This window comes from Orycteropus afer, unplaced genomic scaffold (genome assembly GCF_000298275.1).
Source record: "Orycteropus afer afer isolate SDZICR_OR568_19922 unplaced genomic scaffold, OryAfe1.0 scaffold00099, whole genome shotgun sequence".
In the NCBI taxonomy this organism is placed as follows: domain Eukaryota; kingdom Metazoa; phylum Chordata; class Mammalia; order Tubulidentata; family Orycteropodidae; genus Orycteropus; species Orycteropus afer.
Window position 1 is genome coordinate 5,900,544 of NW_006921686.1, and position 8,073 is coordinate 5,908,616.

An 8,073-nucleotide genomic window follows, 5' to 3' on the forward strand; every position below is an offset into this window, starting at 1 on the left:
TGTAACCCATACTGAAGACTGTAGTCTTTAATCTTCATCAGTAAGTACCTCAAGTCATCTTCACTTTCAGCAAGCAAGACTGTGTCGTCTGCATATTGCAGGTTGTTAGTGAGTCTTCCTCCAATCCTGATGCCATGTTCTTCTTCATATAGTCCTGCTTCTTGGATAATTTGCTCAGTATATAGAGTGAATAAGTATGATGAAAGGAAACAACCCTGATGCACCCCCTTTCTGATTTTAAACCACATAGTATCCCCCTGTTCTGTTCAAATGACAGCCTCCTTGTCTATGCACAAGTTCCTCATGAGCACAATTCTGGAATTCCCGTTCTTCTCAATGCTGCCCATAATTTGTTATGATCCACACAACTGAATGCTTCTGCATAGTCAATAAAACACAGGTCAGTATCTTTCTGTTATTCTCTGCTTTCACAAGATCCATCTAATATCAGCAAAGATATCTCTTATTCCACATCCTCTTCTGAATCCAACTTGCATTTCTGGAAGTTCCCTGTCAATATACTGCTGCAATCGTTTTTGAATTATCTTCAGCAAGATTTTACTTGTATGTAATATTAGTGATATTGTTCGATAATTTCCAAATTCTGTGGGATCACCTTTCTTTGGAATGGGTGCAAATAGGGATCTCTTCCAGTCAGTTGACCAGGTAGCTGTCTTCCAATTATTTATCCTCTGTATGCTCCACTATATTCATGGACATATTTATAGCATATGTAAATACATATGAAGAAATAACCTCTGTTTAACCTATATATATCTGAGGTATAGTCCGATTCGCCTTCCCACAGAACAATTTTTTTTTAATCTGCAAAAACTAAGTGTCTATTTATAAAATAACCATGTTATGTCAAGATGAAACAAGGTAAAAAGTGATGTAAGTTCTACCCATGATTCTTTATATAGCTAATAAACCTGCTACCATCAAGTCGATTCTGAGTCATAGCGACCCCCATTGGGTTTCCAAGATGAATAGGAAAGTGATAAACACATTTTTCTTTAAAAGGATCTCTGTTAATGCATTGACTTTTACAACCTTAGTAATTTCAGAAAATTATGCATGTAATAAAATCTGTAAAATAAAAATACAAATTCTGGTTTGTAAATATCACTTGATCAAGTCTATCCAGACTCCTTCATAATAGTGGAATAGAAGAAATAATTGATTCATTTCCTTGATTGTTGTGAGGGGAGAACATTCCAGAACACAACTTTTATACTTGCACAGTACTTACATCCAAAAGATATAAAGAAAATCAGTGCAGTTGTCTTTTTTCATTTTTCCCTGTCATTATCATTAAAATAATGATGGTTTGGAGATCTAGTAGATTAATTTTAAATCTCACATAAGGTCTATATTGTACTTGTTGTTTGCCATCAAGCAGGACTCGATTCATAGCGGCCCCTCCTTGGGTTTCCGAGGCAGTATCACTACGGAAGTAGATTGCCCAACCTTCCTTCAGAGGAGGGGCTGGTGGGTTTGAACTGCCAGCCTTCTGGTTAGCAGTCAAGTGCCTTAGGCACTATGCTACCAGAGCTAAAGATATTTCCAAATGGTGCAGTAATGTGCTGTAGCTACAGTGGACACAAACAGTGCCAGATGGCATGGGCAAAAGGCATGATGCCATCATTCCTGAAGAACTCGACACCCATTAAGCACTGACAGGCAAGTCTGTGAAGTCCAGTGGTATTATTCTTTATGTCACTACCAGGACTGGACAAAATTTCATTGTGAGATAGAAAGAGATCAACCATCTCATACTTTTCAAGGTAGCAAAATATATAAATGGTTCCTTCAGCTTCCATGAACCAGATAAACCAATGCATACAAAATGCCAGAGGTCCACGTTCACAGAGATTTCACTGTGCAGCAAAAGCAGCAGCAAAGAATAAACAGGGAACCATTCTATCACACATGTGAAAATAATGCTGTACTTAAATGACTCTTTTATCATACTTGATACAATGTGCAATACCATGTTGTTAGCATCACCCAGCAGTCATCAGTCAGTTCTGGCACAGTCCTCAGTGGCCAGAACAATGATGGATGCATGTGTGTAACAGCAGCATGCTCATAGCAAGATGGTTTCTCGTGGCCATTGGCTGGGGCCCTATGGTTCATAAACTGCTAGGATCAATTCGTGAACTGCATCAATCCTCCATTCTTCCTCAAGAACCAGGAGCTCCACATGGTCAACACTGGTTGCCAGTGTAATCTAATATGAGCTTGTTTAAATTCCAGAGATCCCAGCAGTAGCTCAAAGCTGGTTCCTGAGGTGGCGGTGAGACATACCACGATTCTCCAACTTCTTCACCATTTCTGACACCAGTTGTTGCCTCCATGGCACTCTTTACTTCTCTGCTGGGTTCGATAAATCATTACAATGACCACACAGAACTCACAGACCATACTCACAGTTATATGGTTTATTAGGGAAGTAACAGGAACAACTTGGGATCAGGATCAGGAAGAACATAGAAGGTGCCCCCCAAATGGACACATCCCTCCCTTCCTCAGTGCAGGACAGTGCTCTGAGCTGTGCAATTGCTTGGTTGTGCAAGCAAGCACAAGCCCTTCTCTTAGCCATACTGCCGCCTCTGGGCTACGCACATCCCTTCAGGACAGGCCTTCTCCAGCCCCCAGGGCTGACTCCCTCTTGGCCTTAGAGTTAGAGCTCTCAGCACAGCCAGGGCATCTGCCACTGACAAAGGCAGGCCAGCTTGGTCCCACACTACCTTCAGCCTCTCTGCTGCTACCTGGCCAATCTCACAGCCAGTGCAGCAGCCTGCTCAGTTTTCTTGGGAGCTCTAGTGGTGCAGTGCCTAAGACATCTGACTGCTAACCAGAAGGCTGGCAGTTCAAACCCACCAGCCACTCTCTGGAAGGAAGGTTGGGCAATCTACTTCTGTAGTAATATCGCCTAGGAAACCCAAGGAGGGGTCGCTATGAGTCAGACCCGCCTCGATGGCAGTGGGTTTTTTTTTTTTTTTTTCTTTTTCTTTTTTCCCCAGCAGCAGCTTTCTGTGCAGAGCCTCCTCAAGATCTGTCCATCACTGATTCTGCTGCAGGGCCCCTTCTGGGCCTGTGCTGCCGGCTCAGCCACAGGGTCCCTTCCAGGGTCCTCATCATGAGGGGTTTCTCACCTCTGGTTGTGAGGGTGATTCCTTATAGAAGCAAACTGCTTGTCATTTTCAAGGCATGGCCCTCCCAGCAGGACGACAAACTGACCAATCCACTCAGTGGATTGCAATTCACTCAATTTGCATAGTCATTCACTCAATTTGCATAGCAAACTGACTAATCCCTTCAATAACCAGGGCAGACTACAACATAGGGCTAAACCAAAAGTATCAAACTATCAAGTTACTCAGGAAATGCCAATCAACCTGGACAAAAGGAACAAACCCTCTGGGACAGAAAACAACCTGGGGACCCACTCCCCTGCCCAGTTGCTTCTCCAAAGAACTAGGACAAAGGTAACTCCTCAGGGCTTAGGAGAAAAACTCTCCAAAAACCCACATAAAGGCACTCATGGGCTTGCTTTGCTCCAAAGGCTGCCGATCTGCCCAGTGAAACTGCATGGTGGGACTGGGTCAAAACATGCCGGGCTGAGGCTAACACAGGGCTAAGGTCAAACCTGGCCAGGGCTAGGGACAGAAGAGAAGCTACTTAAACAGGCTGTGTGGATGCTTCCCACTTTCCAGTCTCCTCTGCCCCTGGGTCCTCCGCTGCAGTGCAGTGAATTGTTTAATATGGCCCTTCTAACCAGCGTCCTCCATTTATATTGTAAATCCTATTCTCTATTCCTGTTTAGGATGGGATGCATCTTGAATCCCGCCTTGCTGGAGGGTGTGAATCAAGTCACCACCCTTAGCTTCTTCGAGGGTATATATGTGCATGCTCTGGAAAGGTTTGTTCTCTTGCTCTAGTTCTGTGTTTGGTTCGCCATCATCTCATCATCTTACCCCTGGACTTGAGACAGCAGCTGTCACCTGACCTGCCAATTTTGGCTCACCAACCCCCGCAATCACATGAGCTGAGAGAAATCTTCCAGACCTACCCACAGACCTGGGACTTGCCAGCCTACCATCCTCCCACTATCCACCGCCACCACATGAACCATTTCCTTGGGAGTTTGTGAGTTCTATAAGACATTACAGTGAACTACAGAACCCTAAGACAGGAGGAAGATTATTGAGGGGAGGAGGAGGAGTTGATGTCAGAGATGATGGAGTGGTGGGGCAGTTTGGAAAAGGTGGACATTTGGGACTTCTTTAACCTCTGCCTCATACTGACTGGACTTGTTCTGATCTTTCTAAAAGAAATTATTCAAGCATCTGCTAATTGATTTTTGAATAAAGAGCAAAGGTAATTTAATGGTGAAAAAACTGTCTCTAAAGAAAAGCAGTTGGAACTACTGGCTATCCCTATGCTAAAAAATTAACAGAAACTCTAAATTTCACATCCCTTTGGGGTGGAGGAGCCTTAAAAGTGATCATAGATACAAAAATGGGGAACTATAAAACTTTTCAAAGAAAACATATCAGAAAAAAAAATCTTTGTGATCTGGAATTCGGCAAAGAGTTCTTAAATCTGCCATAAAAGGCATGGTTTATGAAAGAATAAAATTGATAAATGGAACTTAATCAAAATTACAATCTTCTGCTCTACCAAAGACACTGTTAAGAGAAAGAAAAGACCGGATTGAGGGAAAAAAGAATTTGCAAATCACACATCTGACAAAGGACTTGTATCCAGAATACATAAAAACCTCTTAAACCTCAACAATAAAAAAACAACCAACCTAATAATAAAAAGAGGAGAAGACCTGGACAAATTAGGATGCAAAGAGATTAGCTACTAGGAAAATGCAAATTAAAACCATGGGGAACTATCACTATACAACCATCAGAATGGCTTGGAGGCGGGGAACAGTATCACATTCTAATGAGGATGTGGAGCAACTAGAACTTTGATAAATTATGTAAAGAATGTAAAATATAAAATTAAAATATACTTATCATAGATGAAGTAACCCAACTTCTAGAGAAATGAAACTTATGCATATGCAAAATTCTATACACAAATGTTGATAGCAGCTCTATCACCAAAACTGGAAAAAAAAGCAAACGTCCTTTAACATGTGAATGTATAGACAAATTATGGTGTATCAATCAATGGAATACTGTTGTCATGTGCCCTCGAGTCAGTGTCAACTCATAGCAATCCCGTGACAGAATAGAACTGCCCCACAGGGTTTTTCTTGGCCGGAATGCTTCTTGGAAGTGAGAATGGCCAGACTTCATCTCACCTACTTTGGTCATGTCATCAGAAGGGACCATTCCCTGGAAAAGGATATCATGCTTGGTGAAGTGGAGGGTCAGCAAAAAAAGGGGAGGGCCCTCAATGAGACCGGTTGACATGGTGACTGCAATGATGGGCTCAGATATAGCAAGGATTGTGAGGCTGGCGCACGAATGGATACTGTTTTGTTCTGTTGTACACAGGGTCACTATGAGTCGGAACCCACTCAATGGCACCAAACAACAACAACAAAATCTTTATGGGAACAGGTCTTTCTCTTGCCATGTGACTGGTGGGTTCACTGTGCTGACCTTCTTCTGGTAAGTAGCCCAGCGTTTAAAGATCAGACCACTAGGGCTCCTTCAATCAAAAAACATTAGATTTACAACACAAATTTTGGGGAAACACAATTCATTCCCTAACAGTTGACATACTTGTATGCATTAGAGGAAGGCGTCAAACATCAGAAATCCCTATCTACACTAGTGTTAACTACTACACTGTACTGCCCATTGTATAATAAATGAAACCAACCAAACCCACTGATGGAGAGTCGACTCTGACTCACAGTGACCCTATAGGACAGAGCAAAATTGCCTCATATGCTTTCCAAGGCTGTAATCTTTACTGAAGCATCTGTCTCCCATAGAGCAGGTGGTGGGTTCAAACCGCCTGCCAACCTTTCAGTTAGCAGTTCAGCAGCTGAGCGCTTAACCACTGCACCACCAGGGCTCTCATGCACATACTCACTCTCTTCTTATTTTATTTGAAGTGAAATCTAATCTGATTTCACAGTCTCCCGTGAAATCAGATTAGATTTTACTTCAAATAAGGTCCAATCTACCTTCCCAGGGTTTTTACCCCCTTTCTTACATACAGGTTAAAATCTCCTATAGCTAAAGGAGATGACACAGGCTCTGTAAAGAGACTGCTTGAGTTCAATTCTAACTCTACCTCTTAATAGTTGAAGGACTTTGGGAAAGTAACATAAATTCTGTCTGCATCTTTTTCCTCAGCATCTAGTTCATCAATACAGTCATTAAGAAGAATGCTTAAAAAAAGAAGTGTGAAAATGTTATTAACAGTGCTCATTTCCAAGTATCCCTCCAACACATTCTCATTTTTTTATTGAATATTGAAATATTTTCCAACAGAATGTACCACCTGAAGGAAACACGACTAACTGAAAACAAACATCAAAAGAAGAGTGTGCATTCCGTAGCATGTACCTGGGGCTGTGCTGTGAGAAGCCAAGAAGTCTCTCTTTCCTCTTTTCTGAACTCAGGGACACGGTGAGATACCACGACTGCCTGTCTCCCACAGAAACTTCAGGAGACAGAAGCTCGGTGTGACACTGTCCTTCCTAAGTTGTTTGTTGTTGTTGTTTTGTGCCCTCGAGTAGGAAGTAGATTGCCCAACCTTCCTTCCCAGGAGTGGCTGGTGGGTTTGAACCTCCAGCCTTCTGGTTAGCAGTCAAGTGCCTCAGGCACTACACCACCAGAGCTCCCTTCCGAAGAAGAGACCTTTACAAGTAAGTCCTGAAGGGCTCTGCTTCCCGAGGGATCGAAGCGCCACAGATGGACGGCACCGCTTCCAGAGCCCTGACCTTATCTCCATCTTCCCAGGTGCTTCCGGTGAAAAGGGAGCTTGCGAGGACAAAACTGTATCAATAGCAAAAGCCCACCCATTAAGATGTGCCGCCACTGTTCTCACCTGATGTTTACAAGTATGGTCTCATTTATTAATCGCATTCCTACCTGGTAGTTACTACCTTTAACCCTATGTTACAGATGAGGAAATTAGAATGCAGACAGTAACAACTCGCTAGTATTAGCGATCCAAGTAGCAGAGCTGCCGGGTTAAATGGAGGACAGTTGAGAGAATAAATTTCGTCCCCTGCCTCTCAGCCGTTGTCCGCGGCTTCTGTGTCCTATCATCGACAGTTAAGTCGCGCGGCTTCTCCCACGCGCAGCCTGAAAATATTCCGACGGGTGGTGAGGCCGCGGGGTTGAGGACTCGGAGTTGACTCACCTCCAGGACCAAAAAGATGGTGCGGGCCTCCGGCTCCCGGGGCGGAAGTATTTGTTTACTCGGAGTACGTGAACTACAGTTCCCACAAGCCCCCGGGGAACAGGCGCCAACCCGCGCGCCTCGGCGGGGGCCCAATTATTTCCGAATAGAGACCTGGAATACATTACCCAGAGTCACTTGAAGGATGTATGTGCCGTAAGTGGGATCCGACTCATAGCTATCCCTGCTTGGGCTTCCGAGGCAGTATCACTACGGAAGTAGATTGCCCCATCTTCCTTGCGAGGAGGGGCTGGTGGGTTTTAACTGCCAGCCCTTTGGTTAGCAGTCAAGCGCCTTTAGCCATTATGCTACCAGAGCTCCCGTGCTACCTCTTAGAGCAAATAAATTAAAAGGCCTCCAAGTGCTCGAAGCTCCCAGACTACAACTCCCAGAACCCTCATCAAGTCTTCACGCCATTGTGTCGGGTTGAAGCAGTTTCCTGACGTTTGCTGTTGCCCTTCTTTTGGAGTAGATTCCTGTGTAGAGCTTCGCTTTTTCTGTCAAAACGTAGCATAGTGGCTAAGTCACTTGCCTGCTAACCAGACGGCTGGCGGTTCAAACCCACCAGCCACTCCTCGGAAGGAAGGTTGGGCAACCCTACTTCCGTAGTGATACTGCCTCGAAAACCCAAGGAGGGGTCGCTATGAGTCGGGGCTGACTCGACGGCACATAACAACAACA

General features: G+C 44.0%; 1 pseudogene; it reads right to left on the reverse strand.

Annotated features, from left to right (window-relative positions):
- Window positions 1–1,554: 1,554 nt before the first annotated feature.
- LOC122150163 lies at window positions 1,555–2,169 on the reverse strand (annotated as a pseudogene).
- Window positions 2,170–8,073: the final 5,904 nt, after the last annotated feature.